The 17,877-nt window shown below is 37.4% G+C and overlaps 2 pseudogenes; both read right to left on the bottom strand.

Moving 5' to 3' along the window:
* Positions 1-2,255: 2,255 nt before the first annotated feature.
* The window catches only part of LOC139039816 (large ribosomal subunit protein uL15m-like), a 64,741-nt pseudogene continuing 49,119 nt past the window's right edge, over positions 2,256-17,877 (bottom strand).
* On the bottom strand, positions 16,679-17,713 carry LOC139039817 (ligand-dependent nuclear receptor corepressor-like protein; annotated as a pseudogene).

Below are 17,877 nucleotides of genomic sequence, written 5' to 3'. Positions count from 1 at the left end.
GGGGGTAATTATACTTCTGGGATCTAACGATTTAAGATAAGTCTGGAATATTTTCAATCATTTTCACATCATATATTGCCTCTTTCCTTTCCTCAAAGACATTCCATTAGATATGTTAGACCATATAGTTTTATCCCACAAGCTCATTAAACCTTACATATTTGTTTTTCACTCTAATCTGCATTCCCTTTAGTCCTTTCTTCTGGTTAACTATCTTCAGTTGTATCTAAACTGTTATTTTACCCATGTAAGGTGTTTTAAATTTTAATAAAACTTTTGTTTATAAAATTCTACTTTTTTATACCTACCCCTTCGTGGTATCTTATTTTTCAGATTTTAAGATTGTGTCTTAATCATTGAAAATATGCTTTTTGCAATTTATAACACTTTTATAAATTCTTAGCATTCTAAACCTACTTTCAGTTGATATTAATTACATTCAATCATGTTAGGTTTTTTCATAATGGGCCTTATAACTTGGCATCTTTAGCTCATAATTTGTCATGCTTTATCTATGGAAATACTGTGCAGCTTGTCAGAGTACAGAACCAAGAAACCAGAAGTCAAAGCCAAGCACCATGGGGAAAGCAAAACAAAAGCAAGAAAAAAACCCTCCAGAGAGTAGGGCTGAGCCTACATCAGAGAACTGCCAGCATGCAGCTGGGTGTACCTCAGAATTGCTGTAGATACACAGCATATGTATCCGACACTGTATCACTGTTACAGAACAATTTTTTTTTTTTTTGCCATCTTTTTAAGTGGGTATATCAGTAGCAGTTATCCAATGCCTGTATCCCCATAGATGTGTATGTTTGGAAGAGGGGTGTGGCTAGAGGGGGCAGAAAACTTACCTCTTTGCTTCACAGGTCTTCATATCAAGGGTAACTGTATCTGAAGAACTTAATCTGGCCTGGATCTGATTTAGATTATGAGATCCTGGGCCTTGAACCGGACCCAAATGCTGTAATGAAATAAAATTTTTGAGGGGTCTTGGGAGAAGGTAAGTATGTTTTGCAAGTGAGAGGAATTTAAATAATTTGTAGCCCAAATGCAGACTGTGGTGTTTTTAAAATATGTCCATAAATCCTTTAACACTCTTCTCATTGAGGGCAGTTTCCGTGTCCCCTTCCTTCAAATCTCAGCTGATATAAGTAACTCACTTTTAACAAATAGAATATAGCAGATGTGATGCTGCAGGACTCCTGAAGCTATGTCATAAAAGGCAATGTTGATTCTGACTTGTTTGCAAAGACACTTGCTTTTGGAACCTTGGGGCCACCATGCAGTGGAAATCCCAAGTCACGTGGAGAGGCCAAATGCTGGTGCTCCTGTGAACCCTCACTGAGGACCCAGACTACAGCCAAAATCAACTCACAGACATGTGAAGACTCCTCTGATTGATTCCAGCCACCAGCCACGGAGTCACCCTGACCTGTCAAGTCTTCACGAGCCTGTGCCCCAGACACCGTGCAACATGTAGAACCTTCCTCCTATGCTTTTCCTGAATTCTAAACCCACAGAACCCATAAGTATATGGAAAGGTGGTTTTCAGCCAGTAGTTTTGTAAGAATTTGTTAGCTAACAATAGAAACCCCAATATAGGATTTGTAAATTTATATTTATACTAGAAGCTAAAACTTCATAATGCTTTATCTTGAAACTGTTGTGTAGCCTGGGTGTAGAGTTTCTCTTGCTACGGAAATGCAATTAATTTAGAATATACTTTCATATTTATTTTTCGGCTAGACTTTTCCTAGGTACAGTTGTGGTGGAAACTGAAGCCACACCAACTGGATGGCACACATTTAGTGACAAATTCTTAGAGGAATCCCAGCTGGAGTCCAAGAAAAAAACAAAGACTTGTCTGTCAACTCCCTGTGTTTGTGGGTTTATATTTCAGCCAAGTTTTTCATTGAGGGTTAGTTTTACTGTAGGGGTTTCATTGTGAAACACGGATCCTTCAGGGTCCCAGTACAGAGTTCCTCTTCCTGTAGGGATAGTAAAACCCAATCCTCTAGGTTGTAGAGAAGCTCCCCACCCATCCTCACATACCCATCAACTTAGGGAAGCGGTACACCAGCCTCAGCGTTGGATGCTCATTGAGCTTGTTCTGAACTCCTTCTTCTTTGTGGAAAACGAGGCATTGTGCTTTCCTTTATATGACCTCAATTTTGCAGGTACAAGAATGCTTGATATAATTTGTCTTGCATATCCAGGCGTTTACAGTGGAAGGTTTTTCAGATTAGCTACTCATGCACAGTGCCATGCCTTATTTTATTTTTTGTTATGAACAAAAAATGGTGCCTTTAGAAAACATAGATAAGCATGTGGAAAAGATACAAAATTTTCATAAACCAGACGTCTATATATTACATTTTAAAGAGTTTGATCGATAGATTTTCAATCTTTTTTACTATGTATTTGTTCAAATAATGATAAATATTTTTATTTTACCAAAATTAAGTAATATCAGACACAGTGCCTTCTAACTCTTTTTACTTAAAGATACTTCATGGCTATATTGTCCATGTTATTAAACACAACATTTATTAAATACTCATAACTTTTATTGCCTCTATTTTGTACTATTGGATTACTTCAAATATTTTCTGTTAGTCTTCTAATATTGGATGGTTATGTTTCAAATATTTCAAAATTAAAAGCAGATTTGTGATGATTATCTAAATATTTTCTGATGTGTGGTCTATGTTTTGGCTTATGGTACCTGCTTGATTTCTCTCCAAGGGGAGGTGGTTTTGTATTTTAATTAGGCATGCATCTTCGTTATGCACATCAATTTATATAGAACTATTTTAACCCACCACCGAACTTGATTGTCACGGTAGATGTGCTGCTTTAGTCAACTGGAAACAGAGTAGCTAAATCCCAGATACTCTGGAGTTGGACTGTCCAACACAGTAGCCATTAGCCACATTTGGCTATTGAACACTTGAAATGCAGATAGTCTGAATTGAGATATGCTGTAAAAGCCGGATTTTGAAAACTTAGTACAAAAAAAGAAGATCAAATATCTCATTACTAAGTGTACACTACGTACATATTGAAATGACAATACTTGGAAATATTGGCTTAACTAAAACAAATCATTAAAATTAATTTCACCCGTTTAGTCTTACTTTTATTTTTAGTGCTTAGGGGACTGCTGAAGGGCCAGATGGTGAATGGGAAGTTCCTTTTGATGGCGAAAGTACACAACTTTATTCCAAGTGGAGACAAAGGTTGGAGTTACAAGCTGAACAGGTGAAATCCAGTCACATTCGTCTCTCCATCTGACGTTGGGAATGGATCCACAGAATGGAGATGATGGTTTCACCCAAGTATTTTCGCAATTAGGAGCTCCCTTATGAAATAAATGCATATCTAGCCAGGAAAATAGTCCATTTTTATTCTGGTCTCACGGATATGTACAGGAGAAGAAATTAATAGTAAAATGATGTGTTCATACATTGTTGTAGACTTTCAAAATACGTTTTTAAAACAACAATTTAATGAAACACATTTATAGCACTTTTTCCATTCTTGAAACTTCCAAAAGTGACTTTTTTCAGATTGAAAACAAAAATGAATTTGCCTCAACTTTTGTTATATTGTTACTAATGAGATCAGAGTGAAAATTATGTCTTAGAAACATAATATCTTAAACATAATAATGATAATCTTGAACATAATAAAGATAATATTAAACAGTTGTCTTAAATTTACCAAATAAATAGTTGTGCTATTATAAGATAATACTATTCCTATTGTTTCTCTCTTTCAGGATCATATATGTAACTTCAAAATTAAATCATCCCCTTTAATTTTCTCTTTTCCACGGCCCAATATTTTCTCACAGGACACAATGTGTTATCATCATCTACCCGAAGTCTATCCTATTGCATTAGTAAGAAAAACCAACTTAACAGCAGCAGCAACGGATCGACGAGTATCTAAAAGCTACGGTGCCTGGCAGCACATTGTGAAACCCTCTGTCATGTGCATTATGGGTACATCAGCCCTTTATGTTCTCACAGAAACATCTTTATATCTACAAGTTTTTGCTGCAACTATCTACTTTTGTTTTCTAGCGTAGTACCATTCAAACTGCAATACCTGTTTTCATTCCATTTTCCAGAATGCCTAGGTACAGTTTTTGAAAGCACATTTTAAAAAATGTACATTGAAAACTTCTATTATTTTCTTTTTATGAGTAGTGAACCTTTTCTCAAGTATTTTTAATTATTTTATATTTATAAAAATATATTTTGTAAATATCAAGTACCCTATAAAATATATGTATATTATGTTATTTAAATAGAACCTAGAATACTTGACATTCAACAAATATATACTGAATGAATAACTTTTTTGATGACTTTGGCAGTCCTTAGTGGTTGGCTAATCAATTTCCATCCCCAAGGATGTTCTGCCTCTCCCATCTACCAACTGTAGAGGCAGGCATAGTTAAGTCTCAGTGCGTCAGCCTCATTGCCCTTAGAGGGAATCAAATGACACAGCTATGGATAATAAGATGTATACGAAAGTCTGCAAGGGGTGGGCATGAGAAAACTTTTGCTTCCTTATGAACAGGGCAGCTATAGCTTGAACCACTCTCCCCGCTTCTTCCTGCCCTTTAAGGTTATTCTTACTGAAGCCATGGTGATCATCTTAGGGTCTTGGGGAGAGGCCCTGAGAATTGCAGATACAGAAACTGCAAGATTATTGAACTGCTGTGGCTATTACCATCACTACCAATTCTTCTTAGGTGATGAAAAATAAGAAAAAAACTCTAATTTGTTTAAGCCATTACTAGGCAGAGTTTCCTTGATAATGACTATGATAATAAATAATACAATGACCAAGATGAAAGTATTATTGAGAGCCAGGTTGTAGACATCACTCAAACACAGTGACCGCACCAATTCTTTGTTTTATCGCATTGCCTCCTTTTCCAGTCCTCTTTTCCAACTCTGCTTTCTTGGAAGGGAATTCATGAGCTGTAATACTTGAGGACATTCTCCTATGTAGGTTTCAGGATTTTCTTATCTGCCATATTCACCACCCGTCCAGGAGCAAGACCAAAGAAAATCTGCCTTGGGTCCTTTCGAGTAGTAAGCACTTTGAAGAGTTCATCTTTAGTAACGTCAGGTAAAATATAACCATACTTCTGGGCGAGTTCAAGTCTTGCTTCAGGAAATTTGGCCGGATCCGCCAGGTCACCACGATTCTTTGCATCAGTATAATATGGCACCAGTGCTTCAGGTGGAAGCATTCGTTTTGGAATGGGTTGTCCACGCAGAAAGAATGGAACAGGTTTGCAGAGAATTTCTAAAACAATTTTTAATTTACAAAAAGAGAAATGCAAATGTTGACTATTTTATTTACATGATGATTTTCTTTTAATAATGGTATTTTATAATCATTAATTTTTAAATATGACCAAGATGAGAACTTAATTCCAAGAACTTTTTTAATTAAATAAGCTTGTTTTAAGTAAACAAATGGAAATGCTTAATTTTCAAAAGTTTGTATCTTGAAAGTCAGAGTTACTCCTGGGTTACCAACCATTAGTGAGTTTCTAGACATAGGTAACATTGTATTTAAGCCCTGTGTTCAAAACAAAAACAAAACCTTTTTATGACCTACTGGCTGAGGTCTATCAGAGGACAGAGCCCCACCAGCCACAGCACTAATAAGAAATCCTGAAACAGAAAACAGAGGTGTCGAAAGGGCAAGTCAAAGAGCCATGAGGACTTTACAATCCTCACATGCAGCCAGCATGAGACAAAGAGGGAGAGAAGAAAATGACTGCAGAGCAAGCTTACCCAGACTTCTGGGATCACAGAAGGCTGTAGTAACGACACCACCACTCTCTTCGATTGCAGCAATGGCTCGTTCCGAAGCCAACTGTACTTTCGCCTTAAAGGTATCAGCACCCTGTAACACGTCAAAATAGTCTGTGAGTAGCTAGCTTGGCTACAAGTAAATTAACTATGGCAAGCTTCCTTTTTACACTGTGTTTTCTCCTCCAAAATGCCCACAATGTAACAGCAATTCCTACTTCAAAGACTTCTGCTTCGAGGTCCTATCAAATAACATCAAATTCTTTTACATTTTCTAGGCCCCCTTCTTTTACCAATTTTCCTTCCCTGTGAGCAGAGATGACTGTATTTTCACTTGATGTATTTCGTAGACACCAATATAAGCACCCATTCCCAGTACTTCGGTAATAGTTGGCTGTTTAACCCTCCTAACAACCCTATGACAGAATTATTGCTAAACCAACTTCACAGATGGCGAAACTGAAGCACAGATAGGTTAAATAACTTGCCCAAAATCACAAAGCTAGGATTCTAACCCAGACAGTCCAGCCACAGTATGTGTTCTTAACCACAACATTACGCTGTAGGATACAGATCATGGATTCTCTTCCTATCCCTTAATAAGCAAGAGGCCAAGAGAAGGTTAAAGAGGGGGACGAGTGGGCTAGAATCAGCGAAAGAATAAAATATCTGAGCTTTGGAGGGGTCACCCCCTCTAGGAAAAAAGGGAGCAAAGGACAACAGAAATTCACTTTGCATTCGTTATTGACTTTATTACAGCCTCTAAACTGACAGAAAATAAGTTTACCTTTCCCTACCATGGTCAACACTGAAAAATGTAGTCCTGAACTTTTTTAAGTTCTACTTTTGATCACTTTAGTTAGGATGTGCTATATTTTAATTTCAAAACAGATTCTGACAAAAATAAAAAGATGGCATCATTACCATTCTTTATGTAGTGATAAGAATTTTTTCCTATTTTGGTGTGGTTGAAACAAGCTGGCTCCCAATCAAGTTCCTTTTATTAATTATGAACCTTTAATATATTTAAAAAATATTCCATCAATTCTAAGATACACTTTTTCCATCTATGATACCGACCTGCATTTTAATAATTATGGTACGTTTGACTCAATAAAGTAAGGTCTTGCCATATTATTTGTGATTTTTTTTTTTTCTGCTGAGGAAGATTCACCCTGAGCTAACATCTGTTGCCAGTCTTTCTCTATTTTGTCTGCGGGTTGCTGCCAGAGCATGGCCGTCGACGAGTGGTGTGGGTCTGTACCCAGGAACTGAACCCAGGCCACAGAAGGGGAGGGCGCCAAACTTAACCACTAGGCCACAGGGCCAGCCCCTATAATTTGTGATTTTTTAATTACTATTCCATAGATTGCTTGACCACTCCCCATCCTTGGACATTGGGGTTAGTTTCAGTATTTTAAGTATTATAAAAGCATTTTTAGGAATGTCTTTCTATCAGTTAGGTTTATTTTGTTTTTCCTTGAAAACATATCTTTCCAAATTGGTAATTTTATGCTGAAGGATCAGAAAGTCTTATTATCCACTATTTACTACAAATCTGAAATCAATTTACAGAGCTGTAAACGATGTGGAACTGTACTTACACAACCACTGCCCTGGTGTCGTTTTCAGGATTAGTTTTGTTAGTTTAATAGACACATACCTGTGAGTTGCTGGGATGCGCAGTTTAACAGCTGAAGAGGTCACAGATTTTTCCATGTCAATTTACATGTGCATTCCCTTATACACCCAGAGTAGGATACTGAGACTTAATCGCATATTTGGTAATCTATCTTCAAATCATCTTATTTGAAAATCCTTTATCCATAAGGTTTACTTTTTCAAAGGAATCTAAAAGGTTTTTCCGTAAACATATGCCTCCCTCTAGTGGACACTAAGTTACTCACACAGTTACATTACTGACAACAAGAAGGAGGAGTAGTTAATTAACAACACGTTTATTTGCTTATGAAATTCCTGGCCAACTTCTATAAATAGAAAAGTCCTTTACTGCGATTAGAATTGGATTTGATCCCTTTCCTCCATAAATACTGAGTTATTATCATGAGCCAATATTTCCAATATTGCAAACATAGGAATGAATCACAGTACCTGCTCTCAAAGAACTTACATCACACTGAGGAAGACAATGAAAAATAAATGCATTACTTAGTAATAAATGTCAGGTGTTCATATATTCAAAGAAAAAAATACTTCGGGCAGAGTAATGCAGACAGAGTACGACTATGGGGGAAGCGGGTGGGGGCTGAGTGTTCCTTTATAAAAGAAAATCAAAAAAGACCTTTCTGATATTATCAGATCTGAACAGAGAACCAAAGGGAGGGAGGGAACAAGCTGAACGGACACACGGGAGAAGAGCATTCCCGGACCATGGGAACAGAGGCCCCTCGACGTCATCATGCTGGCTTTCTAAAACCACAACTGAGTATAAACACAATCACCACTATGTAATGGTTATAACAATTCAAAAGGGATAAAAACAAAGGAGGCAGAGTATAGATTATATGAAAATCAGAAATAGCCTCCTATCTAACTCCAAAAATACTAATCCAGACTTACCTCCTCTACCAGCTGGACACCATAATCCCTTTTATATGGCTGGATGGTCACACCTCTCCCATTGACAAGCTGGGTTAAGTCAATAGGCTGAGTAGGATCAACTCGACCCAAATCAATAAGATACTGCAGCCTGTTGAGACTCAAAGGCTGATACTGGCGTCTGAAGCTACAAAACAAGAGAGTAACAGTTGGAAAACTCAACTCTCTTCCTCTAAGTTCTCCAAATCAACTTAAAAGTTTTGTTCTCTATTTTCCTCCAACAATTTAGATGGTAACAAAATAAGACCCTCCTGACTACAACAGAAACGTTATACTGCTTGATTTTTGGTAATGAAACAAAACCAGTATTTCCTTTATTTTGCTAAAAATAATTTGCCTTTTAAGCATTTTACTTCACTCATTTACACAAATCAACAAACAAATCTGGGGAAAATTTAACCCACTATCTGAATTATGCATTAATGGAACTCAAAGTAACCATGGTAGTTGTCATTTATTGGGTAATCACAATGAGCCAGGTTTTTATATATATTATTGCTAAGCCTCTAAACAACCAGGAGAGCAGGCATCATTATCTCCATTTTGCAGGCTCAATGTCTGGGCTTTTTTCCCTACTATTCCAAACTAATCGCACGACTAAAGATACTTCAGAGGAACAGGGGCAAAAGTTTGCTTCAAAGTGACTATCAATTTCTACCAAGCTATTTTTTAGGTGATTCTCAGCGAAAAACAGGGCTTTCTACTTTAAAAAGCAGAACAACCTACCTATGTCCTTCATTAAACCCGTATTTTGGGATTCGTATGTAAAATGGAGTCTGGCCTCCCTCAAAGCCCAGTCGGGGCCGGGTTCCTCTCTGTCGTTCTCCTTTATCTGTCGCCTCTGCCACATCTTCTACCTCTTCTCCGCCCCCTCGGTCGTCTTTCCTAAAGGAAAGAACAAAGTTTTATGATCTACAGATGCCTTTTTATAAACTGTATCTCATCTTTTCGCTGTATATTTTTTGTTACACTATTTATTCATCCAACCAACCAGTACTAGCTAACACTACCTTGTGCCAAGCACTGTCCTAGCTGCTCTAGCGTCCAAACACTCTAAATCAGCATCTTTGCCTCTGAAGATGTACCTAATTCTTGCAACCAAAGCGCAAGCTGTGTTTCAAAGGCAAACTTCCAAGGATGGGATGGGGATAAGGATTCTACAACAGGCTGGAACGGAAAAAAACCTAGAGTTAAACATCCACAACAAACAAAGCTTACATGATAGTTAAGAAATTTTATTTTGGAATTGTAAATATGTCATTGCTACCCATATATTATTTTATTTAAAGATTAATTTTTAATAAAGAAAACATTTTTCTTAATTTACTTCCTGTCACTTCACGAAGGCAACGGACTGATTTTCAAAATTACAGTACGCCACCTAACAGCTTTTCTGGCTGTATTTAGTGATTTGAAGAGACATCTAACGGAATGAATCAATTCAACTCTTTCCCATGAAGCTATACTGGAAAAGTCCTTCATTTTAATTCCAATTTTGAACGGGACAATCATTTTGCAGTGCGACTTCGCTCCTACGCCCTAGCATAGTTATGCTTTTAAGTATAAACCGTATTACGAGTTGAGACCACGCGAGAAGATTTTCCTCTGCAGTTAAGGAGAACAGGGACTCAGAAACCCTACCTCCATCCCAATACCCTCTGGAATAAGCAGTCCCCGGAAAGCGCGGGCAGTGCAGGGCCGCTTCCATCGCCCCGTGCGCCAGCGCTTGCCCGCAACGCCACCAGCCACTTACCAGTTTCCTGGAGCCCGGATTCGGCTTTAAGTTGGCCAGGCTAACCCGGGGCAGGGTCCGGAGCAGGTCCCGAGCCCTGGACCCACGTGGTCTGGGACGCTGCTTTACGGCTGCGGCCCCGCCCCTGTCGCAATGCCGCGAGCGCGCCAGCGCCCTGGACTCCGGCAGCGGCTTCGGAAGCTTTAGAAGATTGACATGTCGGTGTTGCTCTGCCTTTTTTTTTTTTTTTGGTAAATTCGCTGCAGATGTCTTCATGGTTTGAGAGATCGTGGCTTGAGCCCGGGCTTGAACGTCCGGTGTTCTCTTCCGCCACAGCAAACGCGCACTGCAAACGCTGCAGTCTGCGATCCTCAAGAGGCAGTGTCTTCTCTGACCGCGCCGTGGAGAATGAGATAACCTGAGCGCAGAATTACTAATTTTGAATTTGGCTAATTAAACACAGTGAGATTAAACAATACTCAGAGTCCAGCTAGTAAAATGCCTGGCTAATACTAACCTGTGTAATGAAATTCAACCTACGCACTCCCATCAGCGTGCTTCTACGTGTACTGCATTGACCCACCGAGTCGCTGAGATAACGAACTTCACTGAGCTGCTGCTCGTGATGACAGGTGCCATAGGAGCGCTTGGCACGTGTCATCGCTGTGTTGTCAGCCTTATTCGATCAATCGCTTGTGGAGGTAGATGTTACTACCTTTTACGGACCGGGACGGTAAGGGTTGGCAAGGTCGGGTAGCTTGACCAAGGTCTCACAACAAGCGGCAGAGCCAGGACTCACACTTACACTGCCTCCTAGTAGAACAGTAGTGTTTCCTAGGATATAAAATTGAATATCTGCAGCATAGAATACATAACATTATTTTCAAGCTAAAAAATAGCTTCCCTATTTTTGTCTTAAGTGAATGTGGTATAGAAGACAAGGTTCCTTTCTTTTTCTTTCTCTTATTCTTTTTATATTTCACTTGTCTCGCTGGGGAGTTGTTCTTTCTGGTTCCTCTTAGTGATCACAAATAGTGAAGGAGAGAAATTTTTGGAGGGGAGCTACTTCTATGTTTAATTAAACCCTTTTCAACTTATTTTAAAACAAGTATAAAATACTACAGAAATAAATATTTGCATTCATGCTTTATTTAAGCAATATTTATGAGCAAGACACTGAAACTTGTTACTGAAAAATATACGTGGATGAAGTCAAACAAGATCTTGCTCCCACGTTGTTTGAAATCTAGTAGGACAGACTTTCCCAAATGGAGTATTTTATAAAAGTTAAAAAAAAAAAGTACGTCTCTTGTGGACCTAATAATGCAAATTCAAGAAAAATACAGATATATGAGTTCTATAAAACAATGTGAAGATAAAGTCCAGACTCTATTTAGAAGTACAAAATACTGAAAAAAAAAAAGCTAGTTCCTGCCTTTAAGAGGTTTTACTTCAATATATTTCATAATCTTTTCTTTAGAATTTTCATACTTCTGAGAGGAAAATTACAAAATATGTTGCAAAACGTGCCCTAATCTACAGAAATATATACAATGTTTTTCTCTATCTAGAAAATTGTTTGCATTAAGTAATGAACTTTCGGATGAGTGTTAACACCAATAATGTTTCTCATGGAAAAAATGTGTATTGAATAGATGAGATACAGGAAATAAAAAACAATGTGCTGCATTTCTTGCAAGTAGATGCTCTTTGTTGTGTAGGTTATATAATGTTATTGGTGAACATCCGTTAATAATAGTGGAAATAATTGTTTGTAGTTAACTGTAGGCCGTTTGTTTATCCCATATCCAACATGTTGATGAAGCATATAAAACTGTCAAAATAATTTAATGAGTTTCATCTGTGTTTTAAGAATGTAGGTTAAGGTGTGTGGTGAATAAGTCATCAACCCTTACCTGAAGCCTATAGTTTTACAGCATCATTGTCATTGCATGATAATACTTATTAAGCACCCACCTGCTGGGGGTGTTGTGCTACACTCTGTTTAAATGATGTTAATGAGACCTTGCCATAAGAAAACATCTCAACGAGAGATTTAAAGTCCATCCTAATTCCAGTCCCAGTTGATAGTGACTACTGAATCATTATGTAAAAAGAATAAAACAAGCCCTGTAAAGATGGTGTAATTTGAAGTTCCTTGGGAAGGCCTCTTTCTCACACACTCCCAAATAATTTTCCCCTACCTATCCCAGTGCCTTAACAGTCTGCCAACAGAGATGAATTCTTTTGAGCTCATTATTTAGAGTTAAAATTCTCAAGGTGGGTAGAGAATGAGAGAGGGGGATGAAAATAAAAGGGGATAAATTTATCACATGAGGTACTTGGTATGAACCATAATACTAATACACCGTGAAGTGAAGCATCTGATCAATTTAACCCTCTGTTTCTGAGATTAAAAAACAAAAACATGCATATAAAACTCTCCCATCTAATCTCCCTAAATGAGATCACACATTAAATAATATTTGGCAGGGATGGGAACAGGAGGAGGAAGGGAATTTCAGTTATTAGATTATTACTGATCTTTACCATGAGCCAAAACCAAATCATTTTTATTTTTTATTTATTTATTTTTTTTTAAATTTAAGTGCAAAAGCATTGAAGAGCTTTACTACAAATTACAACCTAGAAACACGTTAACTGAACAATTAAAATTCATACAATCAGATTTAGATATATAACAACACAAAGTAGGAAGAGAATTACAGTACATTCACAACACAAGACAGATACATGAATTCATTAGAAAATATTGTAATAAATAATTCATGAATTATAGAGCAATTGATTTATGCATAAATATAACTAATTGCCTAACAATCAGTTTATATTAACAAAATCTGTCAAAATCAAGGCAGCCAGAGTTTTACTAAATTACTGCGACAATGGAAATACTGCCATTAAAAAACAAATACAAGTATTTGTACTGTAAACAACTAAAAAAATCAGTCTCACTAAAGTTAGTATACAATATAAAATTATCATTAGCTACCAGAAATGGTTTAAACAACTTTACTGAGCAGGAGTTTTCTAAAAACAGAGGCACTGTTTTTCCTTTGCCTTCTTTTTTTTTCTTTTTTTAAAATATAAAATACTTGAGGAACATTCAAATAAGTACAAAGCACATAATGGTTGCTTTCACCTTCATTAAAAGTCTGCTGAAACTGGATTTTTCAGAAAATAATTAATAAGTAATAACTGGTAACTAAATTTATAAAGTACTTTGAAAGTTTAACATAGAGAATACCTTAATGGAATCACTGGGGGGGAAGAGGAACCCATAAATTTCCCTGCCTTTCCAAGTTTGTATAATCAAAAGGGAACTCAATAACTAGAAACATTTTGTTTCTTTTAAAAGTTAGGAGTTGATCATTACCTACAAACTATCAAAAAATATTTAATTTACTATTTCTGACCAAAAATAAATAACACAAGTACTAAAACGCGGCAAATTAACTATAATATTACCTATAAAACTACTGAGCACTGTGAAGTCAATAGCAAAATGATCCCTGATTTTATGAATCCTGTCAAGTTTTTGGTCAGGTCATCTTTTAAATGATATAAAAGTGTTCTGTAAGTATCCCTTTACTATAAACTTCTCAATCAATTTATTAATGTAAATATAGTGTGAGGAATAAAAAAGCTCAATACAATATAAATATTATGTAATGCCTTCAAGCCCCCAAATTTTTGCAAGTAAAATTCTGTATAAAGAGGTCAATAAAATTGTGTTGAAACATTAACTTTGCTTTTCACTGGGGGCGCGGGGGGCGGGGAGGGGAAATACATTAAATCATCCAAGTTCTGGCCCTCACAAAATATGGCTTAATTCTTTAAAAAGAAAGATGACCCTGACATCTGCTGTTTTGCAATCTATTATGTATACTTTCTTGGGGGGAAAAAAAAAGAGCGAGAGGATTCATACCCTAGCATGCAGGTAACATTAATTGCTGAAGAGGGTTCAGTATGGATCGAAGAGACCAAATATCTACTTGGTTGTGTATTTTCCTCTCTTCAGTTTCCTTATACATATGTAAGCAGTTTTTCAATGTAATAGCTGAAAATCTCTTTAGTATTACATGTATATGTGATTATTAGATACACACAAACACAAGTGTAAAAACACAAGTATTTGACAAGGTGCACTTATTTTTTAAATTCAGCTTTAAGTATTCCTTTTGGACTTAGGAAAACTGGCTTAGAAAAATGATCAGAACCTGACTTTTAACAGAGCAAAGGGGCACTCGGAGAAGTGTGAACATATGAAGCAAATCCCCAATCTTTATATGGAGGCACATGCTTTATAACATTTTACCACTAAAACGGCATACTCCATAAATCCAACATGGATACTCTGAACCACATTTTAAAACTGCTATATAAAAATTACTGGTCTCTTTTATGAGGCTAGTAAAAGTTAAAATGCACTGCCCAGCTTCTAACTGCCCAATTAGTAGATTTTACATTACTGAAAGTTCAAAACAGCTTCAGTGTTAAATATTTGTAAATCTATTTAAGACCCTGAACAAACTGCAAATTTGGTTATTAGCAAAATGATAATGTATCGCTCACCAAAATGACATCTGTAATTCATTTTGATAAACTGAAAATGTTTTGAAATGTCACAGCAGGAAATACATTAAAGTTACACTGAGGTTTTTCAATAGTAGGAGTCTGTCACAATCCTTAAAACTTAAAGTAGTCATAACATCAACCAACCAGCACATTTAAACCAAAATGATCATTCTCAAGCTTTGTCTGTGGACATTATAAACATGCTCTAAGTTGCATTCCAACTTTCTTTTCTAATCTTACACATTAGCTTATTTTTCAAATGAAAAACAAAATTAAATTATTTTAATAATTAAATTTAAATTACTTTTTGTTCTTAGTATTCCATCTTATATTAAAGGATTTTATAGCTCCTGGGGTTAACAATGTGTCAGTTTTTTTCAAAAAGTGTATACCTTATAAACCCCAACTTCCTGCTACAACTGTTAAATGATAAATATTAAATTTCATTATACATATCATTTAAGGTTTTCTTGTCTATTCCTGGTGGATGCACTTGAGTGCATTTCATATTCATATTCTATATTCATAGAATGCACTGTAGTGTCCTAATACTGTATATATTAATTTTTCTTAGTATGGAGATAGCTGCGTATTTAAACTCTGATTGGTTGTTTGACGTACTTACAGTAACGGTAAGTATGTTAGGTAAAAATGTTTAAAAACTATTAATAGCATATTTCCATTATAAGATGGTTTAACTGAATGGCTGGGGTGGTCTTTCACCTATAAAAATGTTTCACTTGACAATTACTTGTTTTCCCACAACGCTTTATGCTATTGACTACTAAAGAAAACCTGAATCTTTTTCACCTATTTATACAAGGATTAAATACAAACTATCAGAATTAAGTAAGCAACTATATAATTCTGTCCACAGTGAAAACCCTGAATAAAACTTTTTTTCAAAAGGCATGTAAGTGGTTTTTGAACTGCAAACTTTCATGTCTCCTGTCAGAGTGAGCATCTGTAATTCCCACGTGTGTGTATACAGACACACAAACACGCACACACACACACACACACACACAAACACACGCACATACACACGTACAAACACTTTCCTAACAAGTAATCTACACAGGCTTGCTGCTGTTTTTGCAGCTGCCAGTCCCTGAATCTGTCATACTATATAACCCAGTGTCTGGTACTCGGAGTTTCTTCGGAGGAGGAGTCTTCAGTGTTCCAGATCTTTCTTCTACCTTGTATTCTAAAGTGCCGTGAGGTACCCCATAAATTCCTTGTGCTTTGGAAGCACTCATTTTTCCACTCATTACCATTGCAATAGCCTCTTCCATTATTTCATGATCATACTGCCGATAACGGCCACGGTTTTTCCTGGGCTGCTTATTATCTTTTCGATCCAATCCATCTTCAGTATTTTCAGAGGTTCCATCAACTGTTCCATTTTTAGAATTAAGACACAAAGGAGAGAAGTCCCCGTGTAGAAAGTAAGAGTCAACACTTGAGTGAGTTACGGGCCCAGAACATTCTATTTTCTTCTGTTTAGGGAGTATATTTTTCAGTTTTTGGAGAGCTGATCCTTCTGGGACTGGAGAGGTTTTGGAAACTTGATACATAACATCCAGCAGACCAGGACCATCAGGTTGTGGTTTTGAAACAGAACTTACTCGTAGTTGAGGAATTTTTAACTGTACAGTAGGATGTGAAGTTTCATATTGTAGGCTTTCATTTTTTTCTTTAAATTGAGCAACCATCTTCTGTAGAGTTAACTGATGGAGGTAACTGGAAGCTGTTGGGAATTTTAATCCTGAGGTTTCAAGTAGATTGAGTTTACTTTTTTCTGTGCGCTCTGCTTGAGCTCTTGCCCACAGGGCTACTTTTTGCAGCACTGCACAAGTTTCTTCACTGTCTTTATATGAGTAACTATCATTGAAATCTCGAGTTTTGTTTTTAAAAGATGCAGGCTTCCCTGCTGGTAAGGCTTCTAAGTGGAGAAGTAAAGTTTTTTGAGGTATGCCTGCTTTATTTCTGTCCAGTGCTCCAGACTGAATGTCTTTCAAAGCTTTTGAGAGCAAACCATCTGCAAACTCAGCACTTCTTTCCACATAGTCCTCTCTGTTTCTCTGTAGTCTCCCAGCCATTGAATTTTCAGAAGGATCGCATATGGATGACTCTTCAGATTTTATGCTGGTTTTCTTTGTAGAGAGATCTAACACTCCATCCCCTTGCTGAGTATTTTGTTCTTGCATTCGATTCACAGTGAGGTCTAAGGGGCCTTCCTGTTCTTCCTGAAGGGAGTTTTCTGCTTGATTCATTTGAATACTTTTACATATTAGACTTGGTCCAATTGAACCATTTCTATTCTCTTGAATTTTACCACTTTTTGAAATATACTCAATTGCAAACTGACGTATCATCTTTTTCATTAATTCCTGAGCAACTAGGGGAATGTTAGGATCACAGTTCTGAGGAAGATCTTTCTTTCGAAAGAGTGCATTTAGGTAATTTTCTGCTTGGCATTCAGTCTTTCAGTGTTGGACTGGCCCTGAGATGATAGTTCCTCTGTTGGTGTTGACTGTGAAGAATCAAGAGATGGTAGACAATCCTTCAAATAAACTCAGGTCTCTTCGTAGCCGTGGTCCATAAAGCCCTTCTAAAATACTCTCAAAACCTACACAGTGCATGAGACGGTGGCGCCAAGACTCGAGTTCCCGCCGGCATCCTCTCCTCTCCGCCGCGCACCGAGGGCTCCGGCACCGGGCGGCGAGGGCAGCGGCCACTCTCTCTCTTCCCTTGTCCATCCGCGTCCCGCGTCCCGTGTCCCGCGCCCTCATTTACATACGAGCGGCGCAGGCACGAGGCAGGGGCGCGAGCCCCGGAGCGCCAAAAACAAATCATTTTAAGAATGAGACCAAGAATAGACTCATTTTGTAATGATCAAAGTTGAGGAGCAGAAAACAACCAGAGATGTGCGGGAGGAAGCCAGGGGCAGGAGGGCAGTGAATCCCTTTGATACTGGGAGAAAACCAATTCCGAGAGAGCCAATCAGAGGGCACGGGAAGGGGCTGGAAATAAATGTCACCTCGACAAAACCTACCCACTTGTATCAAAGCTTGGCCCTGA

The sequence above is a fragment of the Equus asinus genome, chromosome 12 (assembly GCF_041296235.1).
Source record: "Equus asinus isolate D_3611 breed Donkey chromosome 12, EquAss-T2T_v2, whole genome shotgun sequence".
NCBI classification, from domain to species: Eukaryota; Metazoa; Chordata; class Mammalia; order Perissodactyla; family Equidae; genus Equus; species Equus asinus.
The sequence above is the reverse complement of the archived record's forward strand: the minus strand, read 5'-3'. Positions and strand labels throughout refer to the sequence as shown.